Here is a 9,888-nt window from a genome sequence, read left to right on the forward strand (position 1 = left end):
TTGCTTGCCACCACCACTGCCTCCTCCTCATTGCCTGCCCGCTGGCAAACGATGGATGCTGCAGTGACAGGGCAATTTCCTAGGTACCATTCTGAGTCTCTTCTTCCCCCCATTCTCGGGCTGACAAAATAAAAGCCCATTTAAAGATCGCGACTGCCTTCTGAGCACATGCTGGCAAACGGAGGCTAGGGAGGAAAAAGGGAAGGGCCAATGGAGTTGCCCCATTTTCTGCCTCCATTCAGCTGTCTGGGCTGCGTTAGATTGGGATTGGCTTGTTAAGGCATGCAATATCCTGCCTCTAAGCTCCAGGGCTTCTCGCACAAGCTGGAAGAAAAGGAGTCCGATTGTGAGGGCAGGCTTTTCCAAGGCTGGTCCTAGAGGGAGACAAAGATCAGTGGGCCTTGTCTCCCCATGGCTCTAATTCTTAAAAAGTTTTTTTTGTGGGGGGAGGTTATGTACATTGGGGACTGGGGGAATTGCTGCCTGGAGCAAGAGGGAAGTGCAGGCTGACTGGGCAGGGAAGGAATACTGGAACCCAGGTTTCGAGCAGCAGCAATGGTTCATTTGGAACTTGTTAAAAAGGACTGCTCTGCCCCTGCCATGCGCTTTCCAGCCCAGGCTGCTTGGAATAGAAAGAATGCAATATGCTGCTGCTAAGCTCTAGGGTTCTTTGCACAAGCACTGGAAGAAAATTGGCCGATGGTCGGCTGCTACCAGAGTTGGGCTTGGAGGAGCAGAAGACGGACTTCAGGGCACACAATCTACCTCTCAAGCTCCCAATACCCGAACCGGTGAGCTGGAAGAGAGACTTACCATTGTGCTCATGAGTATGGACCGAGTGGGCTTCTTGTTTTCCCCCCCACACCTCCCCATTGTGATCCAGCGCAGTGCAGACAGCCAAATGGAGGCAGAAAACAAGGTATTTCTATTGGCCCTCCTCTCCCCCCCCCCAGCCTCCTTTTGCCAGCATGAACTTGGCAGGCAGTCGCAATCTTTAGATGGGTTTTTATTTTGACAGCCCATGAGGGTGAGAGGGGCTCAGAATGGTACATAGGGAATCACCCTGTCTCTGCAGCATTGGCCAGCCTGCACTGCCACACCGTACCATGCAGTGATATGTGGTGAGGTTTATGGCTGGTGAGGCTGGTGACGTCATCAAACCGCGTGGTTGCTCCGATCTCACGGGCACAGCCAGACCGCAAAGGTTTCTCTTCTCAGAAATGTCAGAAAGGGACAGGCAGGCTGCCACAGCTCCACTGAGAAGACATTTCTGAGAAGAGAAACTTCTCCTTTCTCCTCCTCCCCCCTCCTCCATTCCTTTCTAGCACTGATGATGTTACCTAGGCATTTTTTGCATTGGGTGAGCCTGGGATCCTTGCAAGGGGAATGGGACCACGTGTGCAGGAGGCTCCTCAGCACCAGCCTCAGATCAGCGCGAGCTGCGGTCCCCTTCCCCTGTGCACGTGGTCCCATTCCCCTCCTTCCTGAGCCAACATGAAGGGGACCGTGGCTGCACTAATCTGAGGCTGGCGCTGAGGAGCCTCCTGCACACGTGGTCCCATTCCCCTTGCAAGGATCCCGGGCTCACCCGATGCAAAAAATGGCGAGATCGGCGCACTTGGGGCTGCTGCTCCGATGTCCAGGGAGGCTAAACCCAGCCGCGCGCCTCTCCCAGCCACTTTCGCGGCTTCCCGGAGTAATTCTTTTTATTTTCATGATGAGAGCGGTGAGGCTCTGCCTTCCCTGCCTCCCCTGACTGCATGTCACTGGCACCATGAGTAATGTCAAGTTGGCCATGCCCACTCAGCCACATGACCACCCAGCCATGCCCAACCAGCCAGTCATTAGGGCAGAGAACCAGTTGTTAAAAAATTTGAATCCCACCACTCTTTTAAGGGCCATTTCACATAACACAATGTCCTATTTGTCACTGAGAGTTCACTGTGGCAAATCAAGATGGACCCGTGCCCCTCCTGGCTGGTACTGGCAGCCTGGGAGATGACACGAGGCTGGCTTCTGGGCCTGGTGAACGCCTCATTGGGTGAGGGTTACTTACCAACCGCCTTGAAAGAGGCGGTGGTGAGACCCTTGCTCAAGAGACCTTCGCTCGACCCAATGGAGCTAGCTAATTACCGTCCAGTCTCCAACCTCCCCTTCTTGGCGAAGGTTGTTGAGAATGTGGTGGCGCAGCAGTTTCCACGACACCTGGACGAATCCGACTATCTAGACCCACGCCAGTCCGGCTTCCGACCCGGGCACAGCACTGAGACAGCCTTGGTCGCGTTGGTTGATGATCTCTGGAGGGCCAGAGATAGGGGTTGTTCCTCTATCCTGGTCCTATTAGACCTCTCGGCGGCTTTTGATACCATCGACCATGGTATCCTATTGCGCCGGTTGGAGGGGATGGGAGTCGGAGGCACCGTTCTGCGGTGGTTCGGCTCCTACCTCTCCGACCGGAAGCAATGTGTGTTGACAGGGGGGCAGAGGTCGTCCCTGAGGCCACACACTTGTGGGGTGCCACAGGGGTCGGTCCTCTCGCCTCTCCTGTTCAACGCATATGTGAAGCCACTGGGTGAGATCATCCGTGGCTTTGGGGTTGAGTACCACCTGTACGCTGATGACACTCAGCTGTACATTTCAACCCCAAACCACCCCAACGAGGCTGTCGAAGTGATGTCCCGGTGTTTGGAAGCCGTCGGGGTCTGGATGGGGGACAACAGACTCAAACTCAACCCCTCCAAGAACGAGTGGCTATGGGTACCGGCACCTCGGTTCAGCCAGCTGACACCATCGCTGGCCATAGGGGGCGAACAACTGTCCCCTGTGGAGTGGGCGCGCAATTTGGGCGTCCTCCTTGATGCCCAGCTGTCACTGGAGGACCATGTGGCAGCCGTGGCAAGGGGGGCGTTCCACCAGGTTCGCCTGGTGCGCCAATTGCGCCCCCTACTGGACCAGAGTGCCCTGCGCACGGTCACTCATGCGCTGGTGACGTCTCGCCTGGACTACTGCAATGCCCTCTACATGGGGCTTCCCTTGGGACGCATCTGGAGACTGCAGCTAGTTCAGAACGCAGCCGCGCGGGTTATCATGGGGAGTACACGTTACTCCCACGTAACACCGCTCCTGCGCGAGCTGCACTGGCTACCTGTGGCCTTTCGGGTGCGTTTCAAGGTATTGATCACTATCTTTAAAGCGCTCCATGGCATAGGACCTAGATATCTGCAGGATCGCATCCTACCACACACGTCCCTGCGACCTATTCGCTCACACAGGGAGGGACTCCTCCTGGTGCCGTCCGCTAGGCAGTGTCAGCGGGCGACACCTAGGAGTAGGTCCTTCTCTGTGATGGGCCCAACCCTCTGGAATGACCTCCCCCCCGACATTCGAACCACCACCGACCTCCGTTCCTTCCGTCAAAAGTTAAAGACTCACCTATTTCAATCAGCTGGCCTGGCACTTTCTTAGTCTTACCTCCCGGGGATTTATTTTAATTGGGTTTGGGTTTTTAATTGGGGATGTTTTTAGGGTTTTAGAATATATTTATTTCTTGTACAGCCTATCTCCTCCATCCAAATGCATTTAATTGTTTTATGATTGTATTTTTATCTGCATTGACTGTACACCGCCCCGAGTCCCTTTTTGGGAGAGGGGGCGGTCTAGAAATCCAAGAAATAATAATAATAATAATAATAATAATAATAATAATAATAATAATAATAATAATAATAATAATAATAATAATAATAATAATAATAAAGACTTCCCAAATCTAAGTAAGTTATATATTATATAAGTATCCCAAAGTCTACGGCTATGGAAACAGCACCTTACTCTCCAACCTTTTAGTTTTATGTCTGTCTTTAACTATACAAAAAGAGAGAGACTGAGAAAGAGCTTAGATGTGAAATTAGGTTCTAAAGATACTCTTTTTTATAGAGACAAATGGAATCAGTAGCAGCAATTTAACCAAAATGTGCTTTAAATATAAGGCGCAAAAAAGGAAATATGAAGAGGGTGGAGAAATATAAGTCTGCTCACCGAGCAAAGAATTAGGTGCCAAAATGGCCATGTAGCCTTCATAGAAAGATTTAATGGAGGTGAATCAAAAGGTAAAGGAGACAGTAAATAAAGTAGATAGTCTAAAAGGGAAATAGTTCAATACCTAAGGTGACTTCAAAGAAATTAAAGAAAAAGATACTGGCAAACGAAGCAGAACAAAGAGCCAAGGCTTGTGAAGATTAACTACCTGAACTCTCAAACAAATTAGACTCTCAGGAAGTTCCCTGGAACAGCTAAAAAAAGTAATGCTAACATTTTCATGGAGAATTATGTCCTTTCCTTTCTCAAAGTTTGCACACTGGAAAGAAGCACAGTTCACATTGAATAGGATGTTTTCGTAGAGAGAATAGAGAATTGTCCAAAGAATAATTTCCCCCTTCTACGGGAAATGCATGAGATGACCTTTAACCTTTTATCCTTTCCTTTTTCCTTGTTGGTTTATACACTTTCTTCAAAGTGTTAAATAATGATAAATTAAAAATATATATTTAAAAATCCAATCCAAAAATCCATGGTGGCACAGTGGTTAGAATGCAGTACTGCAGGCTACTTCTGCTGACTGCCAGCTGCCAGCAGTTTGGCAGTTTGAATCTCACCAGGCTCAAGGTTGATTCAGCCTTCTATCCTTCTGAGGTGGATAAAATGAGGACCCAGATTGTTGAGGGCAATATGCTGACTCTGTAAACTGCTTAGAGAGGGCTGTAAAGTATGGTAAAGCCGTATATATAGTAAGTCTAGATGCTATTGCTATTGCTATTCCGTTTTGCATTACAGGTAATCCTCAACTTATGACTATAACTGAGCCCAACATTTATGTTTCTAAGTCAGAAAGATGTTAAGTGAGCTTTGACCTGCTTTACCACTTTTCTCGCCACAGTTTTTAAGTGTATCATTGCAGTTGTGAAGTTAGTAACACAGTGGTTCACTGAATTTGGTTTCCACATTGACTTTGGTTCTCTGAAGGACAGAAAAGGTGATCACATGACCCCGGGACAACACAACCATCATAAATACTAACCAGTTGCCAAGCGCCTGAATTCTGATCACATGACCATGGAATAGTTGTAAGTGTGAAAAATGGTGATAAGTCACTTTTTTCAGTGCTGTTGTAACTTCAAACAGTCGCTAAATGAATGATTGTAAGTCAAAGATTATCTGTAATTTTCTATTTGTTTTCAGTTTATTAGAATTCCTGATTATGGCCGGGTCACCATGTAATAAGGCAGTTTCATATATAACTTAATTATAGATGAGGAACCAAACTGGATGAATAACTTGAGTTTCTTAATGATATCCAATTCTCTTCATCTCAGTGTACAAACCAACATAGGTTGGAAATCAGAAATCTGTGAAATCTCTCTTCCACAGCTGAAGATCAGGCCTTATATATCAGTGTTGGCTAACCTTTTTGGTGCCGAGTGCCCAAAGTGTGCGCGCAACCCAAAATGCAATGCGAACACCCCCTGTGCATGCACCTTGCCCCCCGGTGCATGTACCCCATCCCCTGCAATTGTGCCCTACCCCTCACCCATTATTGGCTTCCAGGTTGGTGCAGGAGGCATTCCAGGTCCAGCATCGGGTATGGGGGCGGCTCACCCCCGTTTTGGCTTCCAAGTTGGTACAGGAGACCTTCCAGGCCCAAATGGGATGCAAGGGGTGCATACATGCAAGCGAATCCCCAAAATGCAATGCGAGTGCCCCCGCACATGCGCACCTCCCCCCACGCATGCGCAGCAGAGATCCGAAGACCAGCTGCCCAGCAGGAGGCACACGGACATGCATGGTGGAGCTGGGCTGGGGCAACAGCTGGTGTGCCCACAGAGATGGCTCTGCATACCACCTGTGGCACATGTGCCATAGGTTCGCCATCCCAGTTATATATGATGTTGAATCAAAAGAAATTAGTTAATTGAAGTGTTAATATCACTTTATAAGGTGATAAGGCCACACTTAGAATACTGGATCGTTTTGGTTGCCACGATGCAAAAAAAGATGTGGAGACTCTAGAAAGAGGGCAGAGAAGAGCAACAAAGATGATTAGGGACTAGAGGCTAAAACATATGAAGAACGGTTGCAGGAACTGGGTATGTCTAGTTTAATGAAAAGAAGGACTAGGGGAGACATGATAGCAGTGTTCCAATATCTCAGGGGTTGCCACAAAGAAGAGGGAGTCAAGCATACTCCAAAGCACCTGAGGGCAGAACAAGAAGCAATGGGTGGAAACGAATCAAGGAGAGAAGCAACTTAGAACTGAGGAGAAATTTGCTGAAAGTTAGACCAATTAAACAGTGGAACAGCTTGCCTCCAGAAGTTGTGAATGCCCCAACACTGGAAGTCTTTAAGAAGATGTTGGATAACCATTTGTTTGAAATGGTATAGAGTTTCCTGCCTAAGCAGGGGGTTGGAGTAGAAGACCTCCAAGGTCCCTTCCAACTCTGTTATTCTATTCTATTCTATTTCAAGGATTGGATTTGAGCATTTATAATTCCTACTAAGAGAAAATGAAATATTTTGTTACATCTGGTTGAGGTAGTCTTTGGCATAACATAACAAAGTCGATATCAGAATGGAGATCCTGGAGTCTGTGATATCATATAAAGGGTATTTTGGGGAAACAAACAGTGTACAGGTAGTCCTCATCTTACAGCAGTGCATTATGCCACTGTGAAAAAAGTGACATGATCATTTTTCACACTTACGACCTCTGTAGCTTCCCAATGGTCGCGTGATTTATATTTGGATGCTGAACAAACTGACTCAAATTTATGACTGTTGCAGGGTCCCAGAGTCATGTGATCATCTTTTGCGATCTTCCGACAGGCAAAGTCAATGGGGAAACCCGATTCACTTAACAAATGTGGCAAAAATAGTTGAAAAATGGGGCAAAAGCCGCTTAACCAATTTCTCACTTAACAACATAAATTTTGGGCTCAATTGTTGTCATAGGTTGAGGACTATCTGCATAGATACTATGGATTTTTTCCCCAATGTATTATGGACCTTATGCATTTAGCAGTGGCATCCTGACAGTTTTTATTTAATGCATTTTAGCTCACCAATCTAAGATACTAGGATAGCAAATTTAAAAAAAAATGAATAAATAAAATGAAATACTGTATGCCCTAAATATAATACAACAGAAACCTAAAACTGCTCCAATCAAAACAGAGCAGAGACATAAAAAGCAGAGGAGACTATATTCAAAGGGAACATTTGGAAGATTTATATTTACTTGGATTTGTTTGCTTGACACTTTTTTTTAATGCCATTGATTTGTTTTTACTGTATCTATTTTTTTTTGTATATTATTATTAAACTGTGGCATATTTTGGCTTTTATTTCTTCTGCATACTGTTATGATAACTTAGGGTAAAAACAGAGTGAAGAAATTCTGATTATTAAATTAGACTATTAAATTAAGTTAGACACTAGGCAGCTTACTTTCCACAAATAACCAGGTAGTAGACTAATGCCTTTTTGGGAATATGGGAATTAGTTAATTTACTGTTAATTTCTCTATATACAAGGAGAAGAAATCCGATCCAGCAGAACTACTATTTGAACAACTGTTTATATTCACAACAAATAAACATCATATCCTTTCCTAACATCTGAGACTTTTAAAAATGCAGATGATTTTTCTTTTTGGGATTTCTCATGATACGATATTTTTCATGCATTTTACAAGGCTTTAACTTTCCACCTGTATGTTCCCCTTAAAACCATAACCACTGTATATGTAACCTTTAGAAGTTTTTTTAAAAATTTCTGTGTATATCTATGTGTACATGCATGTATTTGTGAACGCATCTCTATGTCTATTCCTGCACCTGTGTGTATGAGATTTTTAAATCAGGGAATGTAAAATGCTTGCCAAATTTTCACTAATAGTTGAGCTTGGACTTCTGCAAAATCTGGTGGGAGCTGCATAGAAATTGAAGAGGGAAAAATAAGATTATAATTACAAAAGAAATCTGAAATAAGGTTATTGTATTACGTTACTTTTATACCATTATCTAGTGAGGTGTGGTTTTTCAAAGAAGACTGATGTTAGATTATCAATAGGCAGGCTTACCCTCTCTTTTCAACTAGCAATTAATTGCACCCATGAGCAACATTGAAGGTGGTACTAGTGGTCCAACTGTTTTTAATTATCTTCAGAATAGGCTCACTGCAGTTTGAGATATTTTGCAATTTATCAAACAGAAAAATTTATCCCGCAACCAATTAAGTAAAAAGTGGCTCATTGATTTAATGGGGAAAGAGAAGCATGTGCTTAACGCCACTCCCAGAATGAGTGTTACTGTAACCTAAAAGGGTTTAATCACTTGTGTCATTATTCCGTTTTTTTCAAACATTTTTGTGTCACATAACATTAGGACCAAATATTGGGGAAAATAAGCTGCTGTGCCTGATTTACTTAGTAATTACAAGATACATTTTGTTTATGTGTGTCTCTTAGGGCTGTACTTCATTCTTTATCGTTAATATGTCTGATTTTTGTGAAATGAAAAAATAACAAATCGTGGTCATCACTCATGCTAAGCTGTTCGTAACTGGCCGTAAGGTTTTTCTTGATTGCCCAGCCATCTTGGAGGCACTTCTCTGGCTGACATAAGCGGGCAAGATGGTAGCCGCCAAGAAGGCGAAAAAGTCTTTAGATTCCATAAACTCAACTGGTTATGAAAAGTGGTAATAAGCAAACTTAGATATAACCTTGGATACAAACAAACTCTGAAAACAATTCAGCAGGGCAAAGCCAAGTTGGTTATCCTAGCCAATAACTGTCTTACTTTGAGAAAATAAGAAATTGAGTACTATGCTATGATGGCCAAAACTGGGGTGCATCATACAGTGGCAACAATATTGAACTGGGAATAACTTGTGGGAAGTACCGTGTTTCCCCAAAAATAAGACAGGGTCTTTTCTTCTTTTGACCCCCGAAATAAGTGCTTGGCCTTATTTTGGGGGAGGTCTTGTTATTCTTGAGGTGCAGGAGGTGGCGGGTGTGGTCACCTCATGGTTGCTGATCTTGCAAAAATATTGCAACATGGCTGTTGCAATATTTTGGGGGAGGGCTTTGGTAGTAAGGTTATGCCCTATATGTAATTTTACAGACTACCGCTTAAATCAGCCATACTACCAATGTTTATTACCCGTTGACTTTTCTCGACAAACCACAAAGATATCGGAACCCTTTATCTGCTGTTCTGGGTCTGATCTGGACTGATCGGAGCCTGCTTAAGCATCCTAATGTGAATAGAGCTGACACAACCCGGATCTCTCTTTGGAAGTGACCAAATCTTTAATGTCCTAGTTACAGCCCACGCATTCATTATAATTTTCTTCATAGTGATACCCATTATAATCGGAGGTTTCAGAAACTGATTAATCCCATTAATAATTGGAGCCCCAGATGTAGCCTTCCCGCATATAAATAATAAAAAAGCCCAATCGGGAGAGGTCTTGTTTTCAGGGAAACAGGGTAGTACAGAGTATGTACACTTGCTATAATTGACCCAGGTGATTCTGACATTATTAGAAGCATGCCAAAACAAACAAGTGAGAAGTAAATTAATAAACTTTAAATTTTGGCTAATAACTGGCCATAAAATGTAGCCCTCCAGACAGGTGAAATGAAATTGAAATGGCATAATTGAAATGGCATACTGACATAGAAACCCATAAAAGCCCATAGGATTAAGTCATAACTATATACAAAACCATGGTGATCTATATAGGTAATCCTCGATTTACAACAGTTCATTTAGTGACTATTCGAAATCACTGAAAAAAGTTACTTATGACCATTTTTCATACTTACAATCT

At 44.2% G+C, this 9,888-nt stretch overlaps 1 pseudogene across 1 annotated transcript; it reads left to right on the forward strand.

The window, feature by feature from the left end:
* The first annotated feature begins 8,686 nt into the window (after positions 1-8,686).
* On the forward strand, positions 8,687-9,632 carry LOC309385977 (large ribosomal subunit protein eL30-like; annotated as a pseudogene). Its single transcript has 2 exons — positions 8,687-8,954; positions 9,549-9,632. The product of its transcript is annotated as a large ribosomal subunit protein eL30-like (transcript).
* Positions 9,633-9,888: the final 256 nt, after the last annotated feature.

The sequence above is a fragment of the Natrix helvetica genome, assembly GCF_964273705.1.
Source record: "Natrix helvetica genome assembly, chromosome: 2".
Classification (NCBI taxonomy): domain Eukaryota; kingdom Metazoa; phylum Chordata; class Lepidosauria; order Squamata; family Natricidae; genus Natrix; species Natrix helvetica.